The 13,788-nt window shown below is 42.0% G+C and overlaps 1 long non-coding RNA gene across 1 annotated transcript in view; it reads right to left on the reverse strand.

Moving 5' to 3' along the window:
- LOC122564294 overlaps window positions 1–10,655 on the reverse strand; it is a 67,443-nt gene extending 56,788 nt beyond the window's left edge. Inside the window, exon 1 of the long non-coding RNA XR_006315863.1 lies at window positions 10,567–10,655. This is a non-coding gene — a long non-coding RNA (uncharacterized LOC122564294). The remainder of the gene's footprint in view (window positions 1–10,566) is intronic.
- Between the last annotated feature and the right edge of the window lie 3,133 nt (window positions 10,656–13,788).

Below are 13,788 nucleotides of genomic sequence, written 5' to 3' on the forward strand. Positions count from 1 at the left end.
GCATTATGAGTTTTGCCGAGCAACAGATGGCTGATTGGTTTGTGCTATTTGGACTAATTGTGGATACCAAAAGTTATGAGAATGATGACAACTCACTGATTGGTTCCTCGAGGTGAGCAGTTTGCATTTTACAATAGAGGAAGAGAAGCACCCAAAAACAAAATCTGTGTAGTGTAGTCACCAAAACCTGGGAGCTAACTCGTTAGTCCCTCCTACAATTAACTGTAAGCTCTTGCCTCTATCTAGTGAATGAAGACCTTTACAAATAACGTGCCAACTACTCTGTCATCTGGAAATAAGACAATCAGAGAACAGAAGTTTTTGGAAGACACAAAACGAACCCAAAAATTCAGTAGATCTTTTTTTCTGTGTCTGTTTCTGTGTGTAGGGGCTTAGGGATGGAGTTAGGATTTTCAGCAGGTCAATTTATACATTATTCATTCATATTTTTATTTACATGTCCTTAGAATTGATTTCTTTGTTACGAAACTAGTTAAGAACAGAAACCTGGTCAGTGTTAACCTGACTCCATCAGAAAGGTAAATTGGAAACTTTGAGCACTTTTACTAAATATTTAACTTTTGTGATGACCCCAGATGTAGTGCAGCTCAGTGGACTTTCCTGAGTGATTTGGAAAGTTGTTGACAAGTAGACAATGTGATATCAATGGCGCCTTGCGTCATGGAGGAGTCTGCAATTCACACGAATGCAATCCATGTAAAACTTATATTTGGTCTGTTTACTTGCCTATGACAAGGAAGGAAATATAACATATTTGTTTTGAGAGATTCTTTGTTATGTAATTATGCATGGATAGCCCTTCATTGGAAATAAAATCTTGCATTTGTAAATGTACTGCCTCTTGACATCATCACCTGTCTGACTGACTGTCATGCTATTCCAGCCTCGGGCGACTGTTTGTGTGAAGTTTGTACATTCTCCCCGTGCCTGCGTGGGTTTCCTCCAGGTGCTCCAGTTTCCTCCCACAGTCACAAAGATGTGCAGGTCAGGTGAATTGGCCATGCCAAATTGCCCGTAGTGTTAGGTGTTTTAGTCAGAGGGAAATGGGTCTGGGTGGGTTACTCTTTGGAGGGTCGTTGTGGACTTGTTGGGCTGAAGGGCCTGTTTTCACACAGTAGGGAATCTAATCTAATTACAGCTACATAAATGAAACTGTACAGTGACCCATCCTCAGTTTGAATCCTGTCTGAGGCAGTGGTAATCTTTCTCTGATGCTCATTGTAGCATTCCACCTTATCATTGCTCATTGCAGAAGCATTACATGTTGGAAAACTTTCAAAAGTTGTTAATGCTAACTTTGTACACAGGGAAAGTGAAGAAACAAGAAACTAAAACCTGCAATTGCTTCTGGGAATGAGCAGGGGCTGTTGGCCTTTCAAACAATAACAGATTTGCAGTCAATGATTACTTCACCTAACACATTTTTGTTGGAAGCGGGTGCCAATTAAGTCCTGTATGGTTCACTGTGCCTAAAGCTGCTGCTGCTGAGCCAAGCAAACGGTCCTTAGTAATGTGAGCAATCAGCATTCGCATCACATACAAATAACAATAGTTCAACATAGACCATCATAAGTAAAATCTGAAGGGTTTTAACAAGGAGGGCCACAAAATGCCTGTGTATAATATTCTGAAATATGCAGGATGTGCCACACTGTACAAATGCAGTAGTCGATTTTGAGTGAAGCAGGATTATGGCAACTTTGCCCTCACTGGCCCCTACATTACCCAAGGAAGGCAACAGTCCATATAAGAAAACACCTACAGTTCACACTGAGAGAAAATTAGCTTTGTAGTGCTTGGGTCACCCATGAGACTTTGGAATGCCTTTGTGAGCTGTGGCCCACAAGTGCCAGTTTTATCTTGGCTTCTACTTCACAGAGATAACTCTGATCAATTTGTAACAACTTGCAACATGATCAAGATTGCTTGTGTTCAGTGTAGTTGGTCACTGCATGCATTTCACATGCAGAATTCTCCGATTACAGGTATCTCCACCCTGTACTGCGTATGTGCTGGATTATTGTACTTGACCTTTGAAGGGCCTCACAGCACTCACAAGTCGAACCCATGTGCTCTGACAGAACAAACCACCTAGTCTGTGATCAACCACTTTCAGCTTACTTTGTATGAAAGTGTGCTGGAGTGTGAGTTAAGCTGCAACAAAAAAGGCTGGGATCCTCTAGGATCAAAGGTTATGGTATTGTATTTGAAGGCTCACTACAAACCAGGGGTCTCATAGGAATCCGTATGAGTCACTTCAACTGCAGCTTGTTCAGACCAGGTAAAGGTTGGCCCCAAGACTTAGTGAGTGAATACTGCAGACTGTCTGGGAATGAAGGGATGTTCTCTTCCTAAGTGATAGCAGAAAGAGGTCCTCCCAAGTGACCTGGCTGGCCTAGGTTGAGGCCACCTTGCAATTATATGTTAGTGGACATTACTAAAGATCCACAAGGTAGTACAGAGAGAGGAGGAAGTCCTGCATTTTAAAAAGGTAGCCCTACCATCCTGTTTCTTCATATGTTCAATACTTAGTCCAACTCTGCAACTGCACAACTATGTCAAATTGGCCTTCTAACTTCAGCGCCACATACATGACGTGCACTACAGGTTGTACACCCAGCTTACACTGCCAACGTTATAAACTGTCTTACATTCTGTACTTCCTACTCACTTGAGGGCTCACCATCTGGCAGTGCTATGCTCAAAGTATATACACACACACATCACAGTCAATCATTGCCGTTCTCTCCCTGCAGAAGAATTTGGCACATAACAATTGGGAGGAGATCTCAACCGGACTGCGAGGAGTAGGCAGTGGAGCTGATGGGTGAGGTCCATGCCTGGTCCTACATCAACAGAGGGACAAGAATGGGAGGAGAATCCAATAAGAAGTACTGCAGTCATCCTTTGTCACAACATTCATCTGCATAAGGATTTGTCCATCTTCAACTCATTCTTTTCTATCTCACCCTCGGTCTTAGACAGCCAGCTGCTGAATGTAACTTCACTCCTGGTACTCCTTCCTCTCAGGGAGGTAGGTTACTTCCAACAGGAGGAAGATCAAAAGCCAAGCACCTCGTGAGCTTCATCTCAGGGCACTGCAGATGGGCCTGGCCTCACCATCACCAATCCCCATTCACCCAACCCCCACTGCCCCCACTCTCTGCCAGTGATGCCCACTGACGGCAGCAGCTCAGGCTATGGACAGGTGGGGGGGGTTACACCTACTGTTGGGGAGGGGAACCGAAGTAGGACAGTGCCGTCTAGATGTCACACACCAAAGTCTTCACCGTCACCAGAGCATCTCAGTCAGCAGGCTGCCTCTACCCCTGTTGTGTATGTTGGAGCTGCATTTTGACTTAGTAGGAGGCAGAGGAATATTAAAATCTTTTGAGTGCACATTGGCAGTTTGGGTGTTTCATCAATATATCTGAATTTCACAGCTATATATTCACACTCAATGTTGCTGATATTTGCTACCGTCTCATTTTTGCACCAGGTGCTGACATGGTTATCTGAAATGAAAAGCTTTCCTCATTATAAGAGGAAGCTGATATTACATTGGACCAACTTTTCATTGCCTCACATCATCAACAATGTGTGTGATTGTGAAAAGCCTTTATCTTTCTGAAGTGCAAAAATGTTTTAAGACCAAGTTTTGTTGAAGGATTGCTGCATTTCTTAAAAACAAGCAGCCTAACAATCATTTTAAGTGCTGTTTACACAGCTGCTTGTTCAACCAATGGGGGAAGTCTGGCTACAGACAAGGTGGAGACAAGGGGTGTGCAAAAAATGGAGCTTTGGCTCACAACAAATAGTTGATTGGTCTATGGTGTAGTGACCAGTTATTGATAACAAAGGCCTCTGGCCTGTTAACAGCTATGTGATTGGCTCTAAAGTAGCCAAACAGCTTGTCAGTTGGAATGTAATAAAAACCAAAAAGCCTGAAGAAAAGCCAGTTTATTTTACCCTGTGGTTCTTAACCAATTTACTAGAGAATTTATCAATGTGAACCAGCTTCACTGTGCCCCTGAAAGCCAAATGGAGAAACATGATCAAGGAGCAGTGACCTAACAAGCCAAACAGGACCATCTCTGTGAATGGTAGAGACAGCAATCATCACACAATAATTTTGGAACCAAGATGGTGAAGTTCAGTCCATTGGTTTGACGTTTCATGAACCAATCTCCTCCTGTCATCCACCAGATCATCTTTTATTCTATTCCGTCCTCTGACTTGTAATCTCTCCTGCCCATAAGATCTTCCATTTCCTCAATGATTACACAGCCCCTCATTGTGACAGTCTCCAAACTTCCCTGCAGTCCCTTAAAATCAAAGTCCCACTGTCGCTTCTTCCCCTAAACCTTGTCTGATTGAAACAGAAAGAACTGCGAATGCTATAAATCAGAAACAAAAACAGAAATTGCTGGAAAAGCTCAGCAGGTCTGGCACTATCTGTGAAGAAAAATCAGAGTTAAAGTTTCATGTCTGGTGACCCTTACTCAGAATTTATTCACTGCACCATGGCATTCCTAGAGGGTCCCCACGCCCCTTACAAGACAATATGTTGCCTGACCCTCAGCTTAAACCACCCACTCTACCAGATGAAACTTCTCCCTAACTGTGTGACCATTTCCACATTAAAATGCTCTTTAATTGTGTGACCATTTCCTCTCTTTCACAAGACCACTGCCTCTCCAAGACCAAGGACCAGACATGAGTTCACCTCAATACAAAAGACACCCTGGACTGACCTTTCAGCACCCTGGACTGACTCCAGTACACCCAAAGAGCCCCTAGACTGACTTTAGTACTGTCTTGGCCATTTTCCTTTCCTCCTCTTCAGTGCTGATTGTCATTCTATGTTCCTCATCCAGGAGCATTCCTTCACCATTCCTTCACCGTTCCTTCAGTCCCTGATTGCCTGAGCCAATTGAGGTTTGAGATAGCCCAAGAAGACAGCCCGCTTTCCTCCCAATGAACCACGGTGATTGGACTTGGAGAAGTTGAAGCACAAGTGACTGTAAGTATCATTTAAATCCATTTAACAAGAGGGACAACGTAGTAAGTATTTGTCTCAAAGTCAAGGAAGAAGTGCCACTAGGTACATGACTGCCTTTTGCTTTTTGGTGTCTGAAGTGTAAAGCACCTCGAATGGGCAGGAGTAAGTGAACTTTATTTCAGTGACTTCTGTTTTTGATGAGATGCGGGCTGATAAATTTCAACATTTGTTGATAGGATTGTTGACCTGCCACCTGAGGGGCTGAACTTATCATGGAAGTTTATCGCAATGGCGAGAAACAGATTCTCTCACCCAATTAACTTCACCCACCCACCATTATTCTTGCCATTTACAGGAACCAGACATTCCAGCTGATATATCCAAACAGCGATGTTGGGCCTATAAGGAATCTCCAAGAAGATGTACAATGAGCAGCAGCCAGAAGAAACAATTCAGCCACCAAGCTGCAAGTAATGAATGATAATGTGAAATAAGACACGTGCTTTCTGTCAGTCAGCCAATCCTCTATCCAAGCCAATCCTCTACCCCTAACCCCTTGGGATCTAAACTTCTGGATTAGCCTTTTACGCCACACCTTGTCGAATGCCTTCTGGAAATCTAGATATATTACATCCACTGGATTCCCATTATCCACCTTGCTGGTTACAAAGAACTCCAGCAAGATGGTCATGCATAACTTGCCCTTCATGAAACCCTGCTGATACTGGTGAACTGAGCTTTGTTTTTCCAAGTGTTCAGTTATCTCCTCCTGCACCTTTCCCACTACAGAGGTCAAGCCAACTGGTCAATAGCTTCTCACATTTTGTCTATTTCCTTTTTTGAATGAAGGTGTCACGTTAGCGTATTTCCAACCTACTGTTAACTTTCAAAATCCAAAGAATTTTGGAATATCACAACTTACGTGCCCACTATCTTTACTGCTACTTCCTTTAATACCCTAGGGTGAAGGCCACCAGGGACTTATTCTGCCTTCAATTCCATCAATTTACTGAATACCTCTCCTTAGTTATAGTCATTTCACCAAATTCCTCTGTACTAACTGCAGTTTTTGGGAAGAAATTATTATCTTCCCCTGTGAAAACAGAGACAAAATATTGATTTAGTGCCTCTACCATTTCTAAGTTTCCCCATTATTACCTTGCTACTTTCACCCTCAAAAGGGCCAACATTCACTCTCAGTATTCTCTTCCTTTTTATATACTTATAGAAGCTTTTGGTGTCAGTGCTAATGGTTACGCAATGCTGGCATCACATCCATCTCACACATTGATTCACATCATGAGCTGTCTAGCCTATGCATTGTTAGGTAGGAGTGTACAAGTTCATTTCTCAAAATGACATGTACTGTTGGAAATGCGTGAGCGTTTCAGGTCACATTTTTGATCTTTACACAGCCAATCCGCCTTTAACAAACAGGTGCTCTATGGCTTAATTTAGCCCTTACCACATATTTCAGACACTGGAAATAAGAAAATGCAAATGCTTCAAAAAAAGGCACTCTGAGGGTTAAGAGGTAAGCAATTTAATTCCTTACAATGTGTTACACAATGATGCCATTGCTGATCATTAGATGCATTGTGAACTATTTGACTCTGCTTCTGAAAGCAGAAAAGAATTTTATGGTATCAGTTTAACCTTCTGCTCTTTTACTATGGATCAAATTAACTACAGTTAATCTTACTCTGCACATTTTATTCAATTTCCCTCTTGTTGCCAGCATTGAACATTTGCAGGGCTATAGTCTCAAAAGCACCATGTCCCATCCAGCAAGTTACCTGTGATAATCATTATAACAGCATGAGCCTCAATATTGAATGTCAAGGTCCACTGAGATGTGGTGCCCATGAAAGTCACATCTATTCATCTGATCTCCATCCAACTTTAAAACAATTTCACTTAATGCAGAGACTCACTGGAATGTGAACAAAAGTAGGAACTCTGAGGGACATTAGGGTCAATTTTACATTCCTGCTGGCACCAACTTGACATCAGCTAGTACAACACAGACCGGAGATCAGATGTGAAATTTTGCTGGCCCAGCTGAAACAACAGTTCATTAGATATTCAGGGAATGAGTCAAACAACTTTTCCTTTCTGCGCAGTTAGTGTTCAGGTGCTGAATCATACTTAAAGCAGCTGTGTGCTGGTCGAGTGTGGCAAAGTACCATTGGCAGCAAGTGATGCTGCTATTTATTGGAAAATTGCACATTGGCACATAACAGTAAGCACCTAATGACCAGTAATTTGATCATAATACCTATGGAGCAGAAAATCGTTTTCAAGATAACCCAAGAAAGTACAACACAGTCAATAGAATCAGATCAACAGATCTGATAAAGAAAACAAGATGAAGTGAGAAACTCACAATGGTACACATTTACTTTTTACTGTGAAAGATGGAGCAGAATGCAAACAGAATATTATTTAGGAACAGAGAGTAGCTATCACACAGACCCCTGTTAAGCTTAAGACTAACTTTCTTAGTGAATGGAGTAGGGGATCATGAGAACAGTGAGATAACCAATTGCCTCACATTTGACCCACCCTCACTCTGTCGGCTCCAATCAAATCCCTCATGTTATGTAACCCTCACCTGATCACAGTTCATTCTACTTGCCACATGCTTGACCCCTCTGACCTCCCCACTCACCTTGCTTTGTGCCATGGACCATAGTCAATTCCTTACTCACCCCAGTCTGTCATCCCTCCCCTCACCACATAGTTAATTCCTTCAGTTCAGGATAATTTAAATACCGTAGCTAGACTCTGTCAATATTACAGTGTGTCATTTCCCATAGTGTATCCAGTAACAGAAGAAACAATACAAATTGATTTTTTTGTATCTCCCACCTTACCGAGTGCAATCGATTGAACTTGTCAAGGTGATATTTAGGTTTGAAGGCAACGCTCAAAAACATTCAACCTTGCCACAGCTACAAAACAAATATTAGTTTTAAAAACACAACACTAAAAGGTAGTGGACTTCATGGATTTGACATAGGCAAAAAAAAAAGGCACTTGCAGTTCTTTGACCCACGCACTGCCTGTCAGCCCGTATCAATTCTGCATACCAGGATGTTGCTTATGTCCAGTGATACTCAGACACAAGCAATGGACAAGCCATGTTCTCTTGTATATTTCTATTGCATCCAACTACAATAGTTTACTCAGAGTGACTTCACGCCATTAACAACAGTAAATAATTCTGGCTACAAACAGAGTGTATATGCTCTTTTGCTGTCCATAATTAGTGTGTGCTTTTTCTTACCCTTGGAGCGTAGAACCCAATTTTTAAATAATTACGTAGTAAGTGTTTGTGAGTTATAAAGGAGATTATTTGTTCTTGCACTCTCATCCACAATTACTTGCAAAATCTCATTCACTCATTCTTACACACACACACAAAATTTATATACAGGTGAAATTAACGTATTTTTACTTCAGGGGTCTTATTGCACAGTGACAGTGTCCCTACCTCTGAGGCAGGTGGCTTCAGTTCTATTCCCACCTCCTCCACAGCTGAACATCTCTGAACAGGTTAATTAGAAAATAATCTTTAAGAGGGGGCTTTTGTGATGGAGTGGTAGTCTTCTCACCTCTAGGCCTGGAGACCTGTGTTCAAGTCCAATCTGCTCCAGAGGTAACATCTCAGAACAGATTGGTGAACAATATCCATAAATAATATCCACAATATCCATTCCTGATGAAGGGCTTTTGCCCAAAACTTCAATTTTCCTGCTCTTCAGATGCTGCCTGACCTGCTGTGCTTTTCCAGCATCACTCTAATCTAGACTCTGATCGCCAGCATCTGCAGTCCTCACTTTTGCCTAGTATCCATAAATGTTTGAATCTTTGATTCACAATCTCTAATCTCCCAGATGGTGGGCCTGTAGTTTCTTAAATGGTTTTGCTGATTTAATTGAAGTGAGGGTTTTGTGAAATGAGGAGTTCTCAGCAGTCTACTTCATTCATAGCGTATGGCCATCACTGGCTAGCCTACCATTTATTACCCATACATAACTCTTCAGAAGGTGATGGAGCGTATTTCTTCTTGAACCAATGAAATGCATCTACAACAGATACATCCACAGTGCCAGGAGGGAGGGAGTTCCTGAATTTTAACTCAATGACAGTGAAAGAACTGTGCTTATAGTTCCACATTAGGATGGTGTGTGGTCTGCAGGGGGATTTGCAGGGATTCTCACACAACCTACTGCCTTGTCCTTTAACGTGGTAGTTGTCACAGGTTTGGAAGGTGCAGACTAAGGAGACTTGATGAGTTTAAAAACAGAATAAACGGTGGATGCGAGAAATCAGAAACAAAAACTGAAATTGCTAGAAAAGTTTCAGCAGGTTCAGGCAGCATCTGTGCAGAGAAATCAGAGGTAACGTTTTGGGTCCAGTGACCCTTCTTCAGAACACAGGCTCATTTCTTGTGGTTCTCAGGGAACATCAAGTTGGTATAGATTGAAGGGAGTCCTTCTCTATAGCTAATAGAGTGTCCTGTTTTCAAGGTGTTACAGTCATTTCTTCAATAACACAATAGTTGTGTTCTTGTGCAACCCTGAGCTATATAAAAACCACGCTATAAGAATAACACTTCAAGCGTTGGTGATATATCGACTTATAGCCAACACACATTTCTCAAGTTTGCGTTTCAAAAACAGTCTTCACCTATTCATCAATCTTGTTACAGCCAATTTGAGTCAAGGAAAGACACATAATAGTAGAACTGACTGTACTATTAATCAGCTGCTTGATAACCTGCATCTAGTTAATGATCTGGCTTTCTAATCACTGAAGTGTTAGTTCAATTTCTGGTCATAGTTACAGCAAAAGGCATCAATTCTTTTAAGCAGATCAAGTAAATAAGGTTGTTGTTATGGTCCACTTTTCAAAATTCTAAAGTATTTTTCCAATTAAGGGAAGTGATGCTCATGTTTAATATGTTTCCTTTTGTGGATGAACCCCTTTTGGGTTTGAGACAGAGTGTGCCTTAATTTTTGAATGTCTCATTTCATCATCTCATTCCCATTTTGATTGTTTAGAGAAGGAGACTGAATCATATGAGTCTGAGGTGTTCTGTTATGAGACAGGTTAAAAAAACAGAAAATGTCAGAGACTCTCAGCATCTGTAGGGAAGGAATGGAATTAAGTTTTCAAGTCCAATGTGACACTTCAGGAGTATTCCTTTGTTCTGTCTTAAGACAGTGAAGTTGCTTGAACTTGTGAAAGAAATCCAGTGTCCTTTGAGTGGCTAGCTTTTCCATTCTTTGTTTTAATTCAGTTTTAACAAATAAATTTGTTTGAAACTCAGAATAGGAAATACCATTGCTGCGTGTAACATTCGAACAGGTAGGAGGGGTTGGCATAGGGTGGACCAGCTGGTGGTTAATGCCAGGGTAACAGCAGGCTAACCAGTTCGGGGGTGGGGTGTGGGGGAGAGTATCATTAGTCTCCCCAGCTGCCAAAGCCTCATGTACAGTGACAGTTGAAGGATAAATAATGCATTTCATTCTTACCTTTAATTTTAAATTGCCCGTGTCATTCCTGCAATCAAATAAATGCTGTCTGATCACGAGTAGTAGGAAACGAGGCCTTTGATTTTGGAACTGCTGCACCACAGTTTCAATAATGCTGAACATTAGCATTATTGACAGCATCAACAGCATTTCAGCCACACAGTCAGGACAGAAGTGATTGCCACTTCTATTAAGTAGCACAGGGCTGATCTGAATTACAATTCCTTTCGTCCAACTGAATGGTTCTGTTGTTTTCAAACCCAGGCTTGAGTCTTAAAATGAAACACTGATGAAGAAATACAGACCATTCAATCTATCACCATTCACTTAAAAAGCCTTCCTTCCAGGTTTAGTCCCAAACAGTCTCATACATGGCATTCTTCAGACAGACGTGCACAACAAATCAGCATAAAAGAGTTGCCTGACATATCAATTGGGGTAATGTACATGAAGGACTTGAAATAATGTCTTCATTAGCAGCCCCACTACATTGTAAGCAATTCACTTTTGTCACCACCTTCATCAATTGTGATCCTCCATTAAAGCCTCCCTGGGAAGGGAATTATACCAGAATAACAGATAGCCAGCCATCAAAGTTCAAATAGTCTCAACCTCTGGGATGCTCAGTGATGGTGAGGTACAAAAGTTCCTCCCACACTGATCCATCACATGACAAAATCTGCTGACTTTTAGACCTTATTTATCTGAAGCAAAGTCTGTAATTTCTCCAGTGCCTCATTCCACTGGCTGTTCGAGATCACTTGAAAGAAAATCTACCTCATGTTTAAGCAGATTGCACAATGACTACCTTGCAATACTTACAGGACTGTTTCTTTTCTGCGCTTTACTCTGACATACATTTACATTCTGTCAGCAACTTTAAGATGCATTCTTTTTGTTATTCCCCACAGATCCTAAGTGACCTGCTGAGTACTTCCAGCATTTTCTGTTTCTAATTGAAATCTAATTAAATGCCACACAAGCAAACTTCCTCTATGCTATTAGCCTTTGATGTAAACCAATGACCTCACGCATATCTAAGTGCAGCACAGTGGCACAGAGGTTAGCACTGCTGCATCACTGCGCCAGGGACCCAGGTTTGATAACATTCTTGGGCAATTGTCTCTCTGGAGTTTGCACATTCTCTCCACATCTATGTGGGTTTCCACCAGATACTCTGGTTTCCTCCCATTTGCCTTGCTAAATTGTCCCGTGGTGTGCAGATTAGATGGTTAAGTGCATTAGCCATGGTAAATGTGGGATTATAGGGATAGGGAGTGAGTATGGACCTAGGTGGGATGCTCTTTGGTGTGTTGGTGCAAACCAGATGGACTGCATGGCCTCTTCCTGCAGAACAAAGAACAAAGAAAATGACAGCACAGGAACAGGCCCTTCAGCCCTCCAAGCCTGCACCGATCTAGATCGTCTATCTAAACCTGCTGTCTATTTTTTAAGGATCTGTATCCCTCTGCTCCCTGCACATTTGTGTAATCTGTCTAGATACATCTTAAATGACGTTATTGTGCCCACCTCTACCACCTTGGTTGGCAATGCATTCCAGGCACCCACTATCCTCTGCGTAAAGGACTTTCCATGCATATCTCTATTAAGCTTTTTCCCTCTCACCTTGAACTTGTGACCCCTATTAATTAAGTCTCCTACTCTGGGGAAACAGCTTCTTGCTATCTACTTTGTCGACACCTCTTATGATTTTCTAGACCTCAATCAGGTCCCCCCTCAACCTCCGTCTTTCTAATGCACTATAGGGATTCTATTATAATATATTTGTGACAATACCTGTTAATGAGCACACCCCATATTTCCCTCCAAATAAACAAAGCTGTTTCAAAATCCGCTCTTACATTGCCAGATCAATTTACAACAAACGTATCAAAAAATTCCAGGCTAGTTGCCTCACCCTCTATCTACTTCACTTCGATCTTCTCCAGCTCTGGCTGGCCATATTCCTGGAGGGTCACGTCCCATGACCTGCGTCCTCTGAGCAACCCTTCCACATCCAGCTTTTTTAGAGAAGACTTGAGGGAAAGCATTTTCACTCAGAGGGTGGTGGTGAACTTAAACTCACTGCCTGTAAACATGGTAGAGGCAGAAACCTTCACAACATAATTTAGATGTGCTCTTGCAATGCCAAGTCATACAAAGCCACGGACCAAGTGCTGAAAAATGGGAATAGAATAGTGAGGTAGCCGGTTTTGACTGGCCTGGACATGGTGGGCAAAGGGCCTTTTTCTGTGCTGTCAACGTCTGTGACTCAATCTGCTATTGGTTGCTTGATATGTCCAGCTTCAGGGTGCACTATTTTCCTGCATCAATTGGAAAACTTGCCATTTTCCAATTATAATTCTTGTCTGCTAGCCAAACGACCATTTTCCCTATCCTGAGCTGGCTTTGATAGCAGGTGGATAGTTATTCAGGTGGGAGTGTGGTAGCCGTGGACCTTTCTTGTGAATGGTCTTTATGCCCCTGTCTCCAGCTGAGGCCTTCATACCCCATTAAATATTCACAGAGCAGTGGGCAAGGGAGAGTTGCCATGTAGGGCATCAGGTTTGCTTAGGAGCTGGGTCTATCAAAAGGCACCAGGGCCAGCATGAAGGACCAGACCAGTGAAGTAGATAGAGGAAGGAAAGGGGAAAGGCTTCTCTAACCAGGACCTTCTTCACCTTTTAATACACCTGACCACAATCACTTATCTGGGTCCTTCAGTCATTCTATGCCTCAGTCCATGCATTTCTAAAAGCTACTAGTACTCCCCTGGTAGAATTGCTGAAAAGCCTCTGATTAGTCAGAAGCTCTTGGCCAGTAAGACTTCTGCTCCTTGATAATGAGGTCCATGATTGTCCACTTGAGTGCCTGATTGGCTCCCTAGGCAGTGAGTTATCCTAAAAACAGGTACCATGGGGCTTTATACCAGGTGGACGAAATCCCACTGCCTTTGTTAAATTCCACCCTCTGTTTCTTTACTTGTTATAAAAATATTGAATAAAGTGCTAAGAATATATTTATTTTTCAATGGAAGTACAATTCTTTTAATGCCTGATAAAATTGGTGTTTCCTTTCGAATCAGGAATTATACAAAAGGCAGACAAATGGTAAGTTTGAAAAGGAACGCGCTTTTAACAATACTCACACCTCCATAGTGTGTTCTTGAGTGTACACAAGCTTCACCCCTCCAGACACCTGACCAGCTCTTATAAAGGGGCA

The sequence above is a fragment of the Chiloscyllium plagiosum genome, chromosome 29 (genome assembly GCF_004010195.1).
Source record: "Chiloscyllium plagiosum isolate BGI_BamShark_2017 chromosome 29, ASM401019v2, whole genome shotgun sequence".
NCBI lineage: Eukaryota > Metazoa > Chordata > Chondrichthyes > Orectolobiformes > Hemiscylliidae > Chiloscyllium > Chiloscyllium plagiosum.